Source organism: Capsicum annuum, chromosome 5 (genome assembly GCF_002878395.1).
Source record: "Capsicum annuum cultivar UCD-10X-F1 chromosome 5, UCD10Xv1.1, whole genome shotgun sequence".
Lineage (NCBI taxonomy): Eukaryota > Viridiplantae > Streptophyta > Magnoliopsida > Solanales > Solanaceae > Capsicum > Capsicum annuum.
In genome coordinates this window covers 211,983,966-211,998,011 of record NC_061115.1, presented here as the reverse complement: position 1 = coordinate 211,998,011, position 14,046 = coordinate 211,983,966, and the positions used below count along the sequence as shown (strand labels likewise).

The 14,046-nt window shown below is 40.8% G+C and overlaps 1 pseudogene; it reads right to left on the bottom strand.

Moving 5' to 3' along the window:
- Positions 1-426: 426 nt before the first annotated feature.
- LOC124898765 lies at positions 427-5,439 on the bottom strand (annotated as a pseudogene).
- Positions 5,440-14,046: the final 8,607 nt, after the last annotated feature.

The following is a 14,046-nucleotide window of genomic DNA, read 5'->3' as shown; positions in this document are numbered from 1 at the left end:
GGGGGTAGGAATTACAACTTTTGGAATCGACTCAAACAACACATTAACTCATGCCCCAGTTTTGTTGACTGGGTGAATCTTAGATCTTCATTTGGTTGGACCGAGCTCGAAATAGGGCAGCCTACGTATCTCACTCCCGAGAGAGGAGAATCAGGTCGTACGTAGTTCCATCAGCTTGTTCTTTGTTTTGATTTGATTTTTCTTTTATTTTCGAACTCTTTCTTTTATTCTTATTTTCTTGACAGTTATTTTTGACTCTATTTTGATTCCAAAAGAGGGATATGAAAGAAAGAAAAAAAACCGAAGCTCAAACGGGTAAACAAAGGATGACACAATGTTTGGATAGAAGAATAAAATGCCTTCACCATATCAATCTTCAAGAATGCAAGTACTAAACATGCAATAAACTCAACAAAGGATCAAATATCATACATAGTATCTTTTGACCGCCTCAGCATTGATAGCCATTTCTGTCATTTTGCCTTCAATATCTGTCAAATATAAGGCTCCATTGGGCAACACTTTCTTCACAACAAAGGGACCTTGCCAGTTAGGGGAGAACTTGCCTTTCGCTTCAACCTGGTGAGGAAGGATACGTCTCAATACCAACTGACCGACCTCAAAATTCCTGGGATGGACCTTTTTGTTATACGCTCGAGCCATCCTCCTCTGATACAATTGGCCATGACACACAAACGTTAGTCTTTTTTCCTCAATCAAACTCAAATGTTCCAGTCGGGTTTTTACCCATTCTTCATCATCAATATCTGCTTCTACAATGACTCGAAGAGAGGGAATTTCAACTTCTGCAGGGATGACTGCTTCTGTCCCATACACCAATAAATATGGAGTTGCCCTTGTTGAAGTGCGAACAGTGGTGCGGTAACCTAGCAATGCAAACGACAACTTTTCATGCCACTGTCTAGACCCTTGTACCATTTTTTGCAGTATCTTTTTTATATTCTTATTGGTGGCTTCTACAACACCATTGGCCTTTGGGCGATATGGAGTAGAATTTCGATGCGTGATCTTAAACTGTTGACATACTTCTTGCATCAAATGACTATTGAGATTGGCAGCATTGTCAGTAATGATCATCTTAGGAATTCCAAATCTACAAATGATATTGGCATGAACAAAATCTACCATAGCCTTCTTTGTCACTGACTTGAAAGTTACTGCTTCTACCCACTTTGTGAAGTAGTCAATGGCTACCAAAATGAATCTATGCCCATTTGATGCCTTTGGCTCAATCGGTCCAATCACATCCATTCCCCAAGCCACGAACGACCATGGAGCGGCCATTGCATGCAACTCAACAGGAGGAGAACGTATCAGATCACCGTGTACCTGACATTGATGACACTTCCGAACAAATTGAATAGAATCTCTTTCCATAGTAAGCCAGTAATAATCTGCTCGAAGGATCTTCTTTGACAAGACATGACCATTCATATGCGACCCGCATATTCCAGTGTGAATTTCAATCATGATTGCCGAGGCTTCTCTTGCATCTACACACCTCAAAAGTCCGAGATCTGGGATCCTCTTATACAAGATTCCCCCACTTAAGAAAAATCCACTAGTCAAACGCCTAATAGTCCTATTTTGATCGTTGGTAGCATATGTTGGGTATTCTCCTGACTGAATGTACCGCTTGATATCTAAGAACCAAGGTTCTCCATCAAGCTCTTCTTCAACCGCATTACAGTAAGCATACTGATCACGACTCTGTATATGCACTGGATAGATGTAGGCTTTGTTAGGATGTTAGAGCATTGAAGACAAATTGGCTAAAGCATCAGCAATTTTATTATGAATCCTTGGAATATGCCTAAATTTAACTAACACAAACTGTTGACATAGCTCTTGCAAGCATTGTCGATACGGGATGAGCTTCAAATCTCGCGTCTCCTAATCGCCTTGAATTTGATGGACGAGCAAATCCGAATCTCCCAACACCAATAATTCTTGAACTCCCATATCAACCGCTAACCACAAACCAAGAATACAGGCTTCATACTCTGCCATATTATTAGTACAGTAGAATCGAAGTTATGCTGTTACCGGGAAATGTTGTCCCACTTCAGAGATAAGAACCGCACCTATTCCGACTCCTTTCATATTGACAGCTCCATCGAAAAATAACCTCCAACCTGGATCAGCATCTATAACGACTTCATCGACACACGACACTTCTTCGTCAGGAAAATATGTCTTTAATGGATCGTACTCTTCATCGATGGGATTCTCAACAAGATGATCTACCAAGGCTTGGGCTTTCATGGCGGTTCGAGTCACATATACAATGTCGAACTCGGTAAGCAATATTTGCCACTTTGCCAATCGACCCATCGGCATAGGCTTCTGAAAGATATACTTCAGAGGATCCATGCAGGAGATGAGATAAGTAGTATAGGATGAGAGATAATGCTTCAACTTCTATGCTATCCAAGTTAGGGCACAACACGTCCTTTCAAGAAGAGTATACCTGGCCTCATAAATGGTGAACTTCTTACTAAGATAATAAATAGCCTGCTCCTTTTTACCCGTGACATCATGTTGACCCAGGATACAACCGAAAGAATTGTCCATGACTGATAAATATAATATCAAAGGCCTACCAGGCTCTGGGGGCACCAGTACGGGCGGATTTGACAAATATCTTTTGATTCGATCGAACGCTTCCTGACATTCTTCAGTCCATTTTACCACGGCACTCTTTTTCAGCAACTTGAATATGGGCTCACAAGTGGTTGTGAGTTGAGCAATAAACCTGCTAATGTAGTTCAGTCTACCAAGCAAACTCATCACCTCCGTTCTATTCTTGGGCGGGGGTAAATCCTGAATAGCTTTGATTTTCGAGGGATCCAATTCAATTCCCCGACGGCTGACTACAAACCCCAACAGCTTTCCAGATGGAACTCCAAATACACATTTTGCCGGGTTGAGTTTGAGATTATTCCTGCAAAGCCTTTCAAAGAACTTTCTTAAATCTTTAACATGGTCGGCATGACTTTTTGACTTAATAATCACATCGTCCACATAGACCTCAATCTCCTTATGCATCATATCATGAAACATAGTGGTCATGGCTCTCATGTACGTTGGTCCAGCATTCTTCAAATCGAACGGCATCACTCGATAACATTAAGTTCCCCATGGTGTGATAAAAGATGTCTTCTCCGCGTCTTCATCATCCATAATGATCTGGTGATATCCGGCATAGCAATCCACGAAAGAGGCAACCTCGTGTTTAGCACAGTTGTCTAACAAAATATGGATGTTGGGCAGTGGAAAATCATCTTTTGGACTTGCTCTATTCAAATCACGATAATCAACACACACTCAAATTTTGCCATCTTTCTTTGGTACAGGAACAACATTGGATAACCACATGGGATAGCGAGCTACTCGAATTACTTTGGCTTCAAGTTGTTTCATAATTTCCTCTTTAATTTTAATACTTACATCCATTTTAAACTTCCTCAACTTCTATTTGACAGGAGGGAATGCGGGATCAGTTGGCAATTTGTGAGCCACTAATTCAGTGCTTAAACCAGTCATATCATCATAAGACCATGCAAAAACATCCTTATAATCAATTAATGCTTGAATCATTCCATCTTTTAGTTGTGGCAAAACAGGTACACTGATTTTAGTTTCCCTAACATCTTCTTGATCCCCTAGATTTATTGGCTCAGTCTCATTCAAATTAGGATTCGGTTTGTCTTCAAACTATTTCAACTCCTTGCTTATTTCTTCTAGTGCTTCTTCTTTATCATATTCCCCATCCTGCTTCATTACATCTTGATTAGTTTGGATTTTAAGGTCAGACTGAAAATTCTGCATGCATGCCATGTCAATAGATTCAGCATAAAGAGAACTGTGTAAGAAAAGAAAAACAAAATATATTAGACACAAAACAAAAGGGACATTGCATTTCATTAAATAAAAGATAGAAGGGTTTAAACATAGATGCCAACATAATATAAATAAACTAAAATCCGAATTACAATCCTAAAATAACTCGGATAAACAAAAAGAAAAACAAAATAAACTACCAAAACTCCCTCCTGACGGGGAGAGGAGTGACTTCCCAATTATTGAGCCGGACAGCTGGACCTATGAATTGCACATCTGCCATACTGGTACGTTCTCCTACTTCGACCATATCAACTTCAATACAAAGGTTCTGGAAGTCATCAACCAATTCAACCTCAAATTCCACATGCTTCGTGACACCGCTCTTAACAAATGAATCACTGAGTAGTGGCATTGGGCGAGGGAGTGACCATATTTCCTTTTTCCTTCCCTTGGCTTTCTTCAGATCTTCAGATTTAGGCTCAAATCCCAGACCAAACGTGCCCACATTCTCACTCGGACATATGGGATGAACTATACCATGCAGAGACGCTCCCAAACCCTTTCCTGGCTTAAATCCGTATTTCCAAAGTTCACTCACCATCATGATAAAAGCAGAAGACAATTGCGGTCCCAGTATAGCCTGCCATTCAAGGATGCGATTCACTGGCACTGTATCAAAAACTAGATAGACCAATGTCTCCTCTACGTTATTTGCTTCAATAAGAGACAAGGGAGAATCTTCGTAGGCTGACAAATCTCCTTCACCATAAATAACTACTTCTTGCCTATCGTGCTTAAACTTAATCATTTGGTGCAGTGTATATGCAACTGCCTTGGCCTTGTGGATCCACGGTCTTCCCAACAACAGATTGTAAGAGGAGTCTACATTCAATACTTGAAACTCTATGGCGAACTCAACAGGCCCTATGGTCAACATTAGTTCTATTTCGCCAATGGAATTTGATTTTGCACCATCAAAAGCCCTAACACATACATTATTGAGCTTGATCCTATCGGCACCAATATTCAGCTTTTGCAAAGTAGAAATAGGGCAAATATTTTCACATGAACCTTCATCAATCATAATATGCGTGATGAGAAATCTTCACACTTCACTGTAATGTAAATGCCCCGGTTATGCCCTGTACCTTCAATAGGCAATTCATCGTCAGAAAAGCTGATCCGATTGACCTCAAAGATTTTTCCAACCATTTTCTAAAGTTGGTTGATTGTAATCTCCCTTGGAACATATGCTTCATTTAATACCTTCAATAAAACATCACGATGCTCCTTGGAGTGCAACAACAAAGATAAAAGGGAAATTTGAGCAGGGGTTTTCTTCAGCTGGTCTAATATTGAATACTCTGGAAATTTCATCTTTTTCAAAAATTCTTTGGCTTTTTCTTTGGTGATAGGCTTTTTGATAGATGACGGTCCCCTCACCGTTGGCTTGGACTTTCTTAAGCTTTCAGGCACGAAGCATCTTCCTGACCTAGTCAAACCCCTTACCTCATCTATATCTTCAACAACTTCTATCCCGTGATAGGTCATCACAGTCCACCCATAATTCCAGGGAACTTTTTTCGTATCAACTATCGAAGGTTGGGTCACCGGTTTGAGGACAATAGACGCTGCCAGCGCTCCTTTCACCGTCAAGATGGGCTGACTCAGAGCTCCCAACACTGTCAACTTAGGTTTATCCTGACTTAAATCAACATATCTTCTGGCGCCTTGTACTTTGATCAGGGGCTTCTTTGTGCTTTCTTGGGCTTTATCTTCTCTCATTTCTTCCTGGCTCAATGATATTGCTTTCAAAGACTCCGCTACATTCATCGATTTCTCCTCAATGGTCTGTATCTTGACAATAGGCTTATAACCCCTCGAAGACTCTTTCCCTTCATATATCAATTCTAATATATTGGCTTCAGCATGGGTTGGCAGCGGATTCTGGTTAATGTTTGGACCTTCCGGGGCCTGGACCAGCATCTGATTTGTGTCAATTAAATCTTGGATAGCTCTCTTTAAATACCAGTATTTCTCGATATCATGACCGAGCATATCAGAACAGTACGCACACCTTAAAGAATAATTGAGATTCCTTGGCGGTGGATTTGAAAGCCTTCCCTGAATTGGGCTCAAAACCTTCAACTTTCTCAACCTATCAAACAAGCTAGCATATGACTCCCCAAGAGCTGTGAACTGATTTTTGACCGCCTTCTCCTTCTTATACTCGGGCCTAGGCTGAAAACTGGGTCTGGAGGGGTTTTGGTAATTTGGTGGAGCGAATGGGCGATTTTGTGGAGCTTGCGCGTGCCACTGTGGGTAAGAAGGGGTTTGGGCATATCGCTGCGCACTATATACTGGGTATGGGGGTGGCGGAATGACATATAAAGGGTTTTGTGGAGGGTAGTAATGGTGGGGAGGAATATATGGAGCTTGGGCGTAAACTTGGGCTTGGGATTGGGGATAGGGGCGAGGTGGTCTTTTAGGATAGGAATGGGTTCCAGCTACGACAGTCGCAACATCCTCTTTCTTCTTTTTACCTCCAAATGCACCAGATCCACCTTGAATCGCTTGTGTGGTGGCTTTTAATGCGGCAAAACTCACTATTCGGCCGGTCTTAATTCTGTCCTCTATCATCTCCCCCATTTCGAGGACTTCCATAAAAGACTTTCCCATTGCCGGAAGTAAATGTTGAAAATAGGTCTCATCCTGCGCCTGAATGAAAAATTCTACCAACTTACTTTCTTTCATTGGAGGCTTTACCCTGGCGGCCTATTCACGCCACCTTATCGCGTATTCCCTAAAACCTTCAGTGCTCTTTTTCTTCATGTTGACCAAGGATTTTTCGTCCGAAATCAAGTCGATGTTGTACTGAAAATGTTGAACAAATTTAGAAGCCAAATCATCCCAGCTGTTCTATTTATCGATATCTCGATCGATGAACCATTCTGAGGCTGGATCTGAAAGACTCTCACCAAAGAAGGCCATGAGCAATTCTTCTTTTCCTCCTGCAGCCCTCAACTGGTTGTAATAACGTCTTAAGTGTGCCACGAGATCGCCGTGTCCTGCATACTTCTCAAACTTAGGCATCTTAAAACCGGGGGAAAGGTTGATGTCTGGGAACATACAAAGATCTTTATAGAAAACACTCCTATAATCTCCGATTCCTTGCAAATTCCTCATAGCCTGTTCTAAACTTTTCAATTTTCGGGCTATGATACCCTGTTCCTTTACTGCGACAGGTTTCTCCGTATCAAATGGAAATGCAGGCGGTTGAGTGTACCCATACGGTTCATTCATTTGCAAAGTAGGCTCCGGGGCATAATACTGACTATCTGAAACCTTCAGTACTGGCTCACTGGCAGACCTAGGAATCCTCATTGTGGGACGCACAACATATATGGGAGTTTCATGTGGTGGCGGAACCACAAATACGAGTGTGATCGGTGGCGCTGGCTGAGCAGCTGGTCTTGATTCGGGAGCTGCCAAGGGCACACCAGAACTGCCAGGATAATAATGTCGCGGAGTAAATCCTGGCGCGTGCTCAGGTAAATCTTGGCACGTGCTCAGGTGACTCAGTAGGAGTAGAGAATTGTGCCTGAGAGAGCGGTGGGCAGTTAGAGATATTCACAAGACCTTCAGGGAGTGGAGGAGGCGGCATTCCGCTGGCCCATGCCCGGTGCAAATCTATCAGTTGTTGCCTGAGCCTTACTACCTCATCATTGTGTTCAGAATTTTCTTCCCTGTGATCCTGATCCGAGTCAATGAGCGAATTTTCAATCTCCCTGCTAGCCATGGCGATCTTTGCTTTGGATCTGGTGAAGTATGGGTGACTAGATAGAGTGCTGCAAACCTACCACTGTTATCTGAAAGAACATGCTCATCAAAGACGACATCCGTTAGGATTAGGGCACACAACAAACATGGGGATCACATTGGTAAAATTGCCCTAAATTCATGCTCATTTCTACCAACTTTTGAGGGTAGCGAGGTCATTTTAACATCATCCTGATTTTTGTCTACACTATTTTTTTATCTACACTTATTATTATTTTTCTTTCCCTCTCTTTTCTTTTCTTTTTTCTTCTCTTTTTTTTCGTATCAATCTCTGCTCTTTTCTTTTCTCTCATTATCTACCTTTATTTTATCATTCTTTATGGCTTTTGTTTTTCTTTAAAAGAGGAAAAATAATGAAAAACAACAAAACAAAATGATTAGATCGAACCTAAAAGTAGGTTGCCTACGTATCATGTTGTACATGAATCAGATCTTGCGTAGTTCGGGCAGCATGTGCACAAATATTTTTTTTTTTTTTTTTTTTTACGAAAACGAAAATAAGCAAACCAAGGAAAGACGTAGCATCATAACATTTTGAAGAAAGAAAACAACAAAACGTACAAAAGTTCGGGACCACTTTAAAACTAAACAACAAATACGAAACAATATTATAGACCCCTAAGACGACATAGGTGAAATTACTAATAAAGATTCTAATATCAAAAACAACTTGACTTCGACTTAAAACCGACACCACCCTACAATGACAGACACATAAAAGACTCAAACTGAATAAAGATAAGAAGTGCTCTTTCAGACTGGTGCTCTGTGTGATGACCCTGACTGATATGGACCTGCCTCTGAAGTTCTCTTTCTCCCATTTAAACTTTGTAGCATATCCTGTAAAGACACCCTGATACCGGGGAAGAAGCTTCGGGCCGTATTCCTGCTTCATGAGGAGTGCACTTGGAAAGATTATTCTGACATCTTTCTACCATCTTGAACAAATCTGCTAACTGAACCCTCAGCGTTTCCACTTTGGCCCCTACGCTTTCATCCTGATGGTCATCTACTGTGCATTCTTCCTGTATTCTCCCTCTAAGCCGCACTGGTAAGGGTTGACTGATACCCCGAGGGATAGATTGAAGCCAGACCTTATATCCCTGAGTGTACCCCGGATTATCCAAACTTTCTTTGAGTGTGTCCATACCCAGCTTTGTTGCATGCTTCCACAACTGCTCATACTTGCTCTCACCTGAGGCTTGGTCCTTGAAGCACTCAACATCCTTCAGAAGATCCACTGCTGGTGGCATGTCCTGCAGCCTACCTAACTGGCGCATTACCCTAGAATAACTGCATGGTCTAGTGCAATTGAGCCCTAAAATAACTAAAGGGAGCTGCGTCTGACAACCCAACAAGATTATCTTTGTTCGAAGCCACAAACAAGTCCACAAAATGTTATCCCTGGTTCTTGACTCAAGAAATTCAATCCAAGCGTCGACTCCCACGGGTAACGAGAATTTATCCAAATGCAACCTGGAATTCATGGCTTTCACTCGATTGGGAATACAATGATCTACCACGTCTGGTCTAATTAAAGAAGGCGCATGCGAATGCTCCATCATCCATAACTGCAATATCAGGTTACTGCCCTAAAAAAATCTCCTTCTCTCCTTCACTTTGGTTAAAGCCTTATATATTGCTGTTAAGATCATGGGTATGAGAGTGAACCTGCCCTTTTGATTAATGCCCTTGTCGTTTTGATCCTTATAAAATAGGGCCATTACCACAGATTGCAAATGGGTATTAATACGTCTTTCTTCTAATGGAAACACTAAAGTACCTAACAAAGCGAGGGTGAAGACTTCAAGACGTTTTCTCTCCCACTTCTCCTTAGTCACATGAAATTCATCCCAAAAGCAATCAAAACCTTCCGGGGGCCCGAATCTAGTGAACAAAAAATCTAGGGAAACCCACGAGTCACTTAAACAACCTAAACAGACACCCTTACTTTTTAAACCACAAGACTGCAAAAATCTCACGCCAGTATGATTTCGTGCTCGGATCATATCCTTCTCGATATAGGGCAAATGCAACAAACCGGATTTTTCTGCCAAAGTAGGAGTCATTTCACATTCCCCAAAACTGAACACCAAACTACTTGGATCCCAAAAGGTCAACAAAGACTCTATTAAATCTGGACGAGGGGTAACATGCAGAAATTCCGTAAGATCACCTAATATTTTAACTAGTTTCTGCTGATCAACATAGTTAAACATTTCCCACCATTTGATTAACTTTTTGGGCACCTTGACAACCATCAGAACTCTAGACTTGGTGGACAAATCCATCCTGTAATAACACACAAGACGTTATCTCAAAAATTCGACAGGAGTAGAAGATTCCCAATCCTTTGGGATTTTTGACGCAAACATATGTCGATGGGACAGACCACATTCATGACTCTAATTTGCCGAACAGAAATACTGAGCGAAATCAGTCTACTTGGCAAACAACTCTAGATTATGGGGCGAGAGACCTAGGATAACGATTAACTAATAAATTGACCCTAACTTAGGAGACACTACCAAAAACAAACGAAAAAAAACTTTTGGATTTTCAGCTAAGACTGACACCACCAATTATGAAGGTAAAAAAATCTTTTTGGTATTTTTTTTTTGAGAAATAAGTAGAAAAGGCAAACAAAACTTTTTTTTTCACTTTTACGGTATTTTGAGAAGACAAATGCAAAACGTAAAAAAAATCTTTTTGAGTTTTTGGATTGTGAAGCACAAAAGCCATAAAGAATTCTAAAATAAACTACAAAATTCCTCTTTTTTTTCATTCTTTTCGACTCACTTTTTCTATATTATATTTTTTTTTCGTTTTTGCCTACGCACCTTACTCCTAATAATTTTTTTTTCAAAAATCAGTCCGTCAAATGACCACGTTACCCTTAAAAATGAACAGTTAGCACATAGGGATGCTTTAGAGGGGAGTCTCCTACAAAGGGCCATGTGGGTCCCGCTAGGTCTCATGACCTAAAGGCTGACCTACGTTGAGGCTGTTCGGGGGAGCGTATGGTCGATAGTGGCTGCTTTGCTTTCCACCTACTCCATAACACCGACGGCTCCTCCCCTAAAATAAAGGTGACTCAACTAGAGGTTGTGTACAACACGTGTACTACGGACTTGTTGCAGAAAGAAGGCCGGGGGGTGGACTCATAATGCCAGATATAAACGGTAACACATAAGATAAATACTATAAATAAAGAGCATGAAAAACACACAAAAGTGCAAACAATAATCCAAACAAAATCACAAACAAGCTTATACACTCGTAATGCCAAACAAAGCCGATACGACTCCAAAAATAGCTCGAATTCTGAAAACTTGTCATAGCTCCCCAGCAGAGTCGCCAGAAGCTGTCACGCCCTTTTTTTAACGTGCTAAAAAAAACGTTTATTTTAAGTCCGAAAGGGTTTCATTATTTAAGTGACAAGAAATGAAAATTTGTTTTGGAAAAGGGTTATTTATTCAGATTCGCCACTTGGCATAATCCGGTGTGCCAAGTCACCTTTAGAAAATCCTTTTCAAAACCATTTGACTCTTAAACTGGTTTGCGAACAGAGATTCTGGCTAAGGAATTCTGTTGACCGAGGGGAAGGTGTTAGGCACCCATCGATCCCATAGTTCAACCACGGTCGCTTGGCAGAGCGTATCGGCTAAATTGACGTTACAAATGCATAAACCACACAAAAGCACGCAAAATAATCAAACAATAACAAAACAAAACAAAAATGTAAAGTCCAGTCCAATTATTACAACCCGAAATAAAAATACTAAAATAACCTACACTAGTCCTAAACCATACTTTACCCGATGCCTCGGGCCTTGATCACGAACATCCTTAGCGTACAAAATTCTTCGGGGCATTCCCCGGTGAGTAAATACAAATTACCTCGGGGCATTCCCCGGTTAAATAAATACACTTTCCAAATACGATAAACAAGACATTCAACAAATATTCCAATCATTCCAACACTATACCAATCCTAAACTTGCCTACCCGAGCTTACTGTTTGCCTACCCGCTCGACGACATATCGCATTCAACATCAACAATGTATCAAAAATATCATAATATTCACTTTTATCAATTTTCGATTCCCGTCCCCAAATTTATTTCAACCAATCACACCATTAAAACTAATCAACTTCTTTCATCAATACCACCAAAGTCACATCGCCAAACACGTGATCATAACAACAATAACATTAGACAATTACAATCACCTAACACATAATCATAGCAATTTCAACAAAAATAAAATAAAGAAGAAAGTACGGGAGTAAAGAGATGGACCTCAATGATGATTTTATTCCAAATATCAGTCGATCAAGAACAAGAAGATGAGTCCGCGTGCCAAAGAATCTCGATTCGGAACCTCAACTCAACAACCGAAATCGTAACTCGAAGAATAATCAACCAAAACCCCAGCAAGGAAAACCCGAAACGAAACCCGAATCACTCATTTCAAACTAAGCTTACACAGCTTACCGAAATCGAGGTCGGATTATCGTTTTCTACCATGCCGGAGCTCCGACAGACCCGACAGTCAACGAAGTAGCTCTCTCTGGCTAGATTTCACCAGAGAAAAACTGGAAAAAAATAGAGGAATGGCAATTTTTGGGCTACGATGGAACTAATTCCGCGGGGTATTCCCATTTTGATGAAAAACTCACCGGAAACAGTTAGTTCCATCCGTTCTCTCTCTCTCTGTTGCTCTCTCTATTACTCTCTCTCTCTTGTCTCCCTCCTCTATATCTCTCCCTTTTGTGTAGGTGTATATGAGCAGAAAAGAAAGATGAACTATAGTTGTGTGTTGTATTGTTTGTGTGGGAATTCTGTCTCCTACAAGGGTGAAGTGGGTCGCCTTTCTTGAAATGGAAATTGGGAGTATATGTATATATTGTGAGGGTGGGTAGTGGTGAGGTAGGGTAGGTGGGGTTCCGTGGGGTAGGGGGTAGGTGTGATGTATTTTATTTTGATTGGGTAGGTTGTTAGGATAAGATAGAATTAGTTAGGATAGGTTTTGTTAGGGATTTTGTTATATTTTTTCTTGTATTTTGTGGGGGTATAATAACATGGGTGATGGTACACGGTAGGATAAAAATAAAATGGGTAAAAATGACATCGGGGAGGGACGAAATTAGGTGTCTACATTGACAGAATTCTTTTTAAAGCTTTCTTAGTGTGTACTGATCTAATATTCCAAATAAGAGCGTTATTCATAGCTACATATTGGATTTAGACGCACTTCTCCTCATTTGCATACCTGAAGTTGGTACACTGCTGTCCCTTTGCTTTTCCTTTGTTTGCCACCAGATTTTTCTTTCTCTATTTTCCTCGGAGATAAATCCCCTTCCCTAGGAACATTTTGGAAATTTTGAGCGGTGGATTCCTCATCTCGATCAATGCCTGTAAATTCGTTATCTTCATCCACTGGCCTAGCACTCTGAACGACAACTGGAAGAGTAACGTTAGGCACAACAAGTTGTCCTTGAGATTCCTTGGAATTGTTTTGTCGATTCTGTTTTGCCCCTGACTGCTCCTGGTTGTTGCTATTGCTATTTTTCCTCTTCCCCTTCTTATTTGAATTTTTAGTATCGCATTTCACAAATTGAGGGTCCTTACGATCTGGTGCATCTGGTAGCACTTCAGCAACATTATTAAAATCATATCTCTCTGTTTCCTTCTCATTCTCATGACCAGCCGCATCCGTACTAACAGTTATACCATCTTGTTGCACAATCGGATTTGTACCTGTATCTTCCTTGGAAATTACTTCAGGTTCTTGCACTGTCGCCCCTGAAACTAACGCTGCTGCTTGTAGCATTTTGTGGTTGGTATCAACACCTGAAACTTGACTATTTATTTGATTCTGATCATCGCCATGTTCATCAACATTGCGATCCTGTACTTCACCTTCTTCTATTTCCTTGTCTCCTTCCTTTGTGGTCGTCTCATATGTTTGAGACGGGATTTTTTGGCAAGACTGGTTAGTAGCAACCAATTGATCCCCGTTCTCTTTGACAAAGGCAGAAGTCATTCACTCTTTAGTGCTCTTCTCCTTAGCAGGAGAACCAGTGGTATTTCTTAGCGTAAACGCAGGGGCATTTGCATTTAAATTCTTATCCACATTACTTGCGTTAGTAGTGTGAACTACTTCAACTGCAACAATTTTGTGTGGCACCTCATCCAGTTGATTATTCTCTCCATCACCATTCTCCAAAGCTGCATATTTGTTTGAAGTTTGAAGGGACGCACCTGGTCCCTTACCAACTCCCAGTTCCTTTCCTGTAACTATACCATTTTCACTTTCTAAATTTTGATTTTT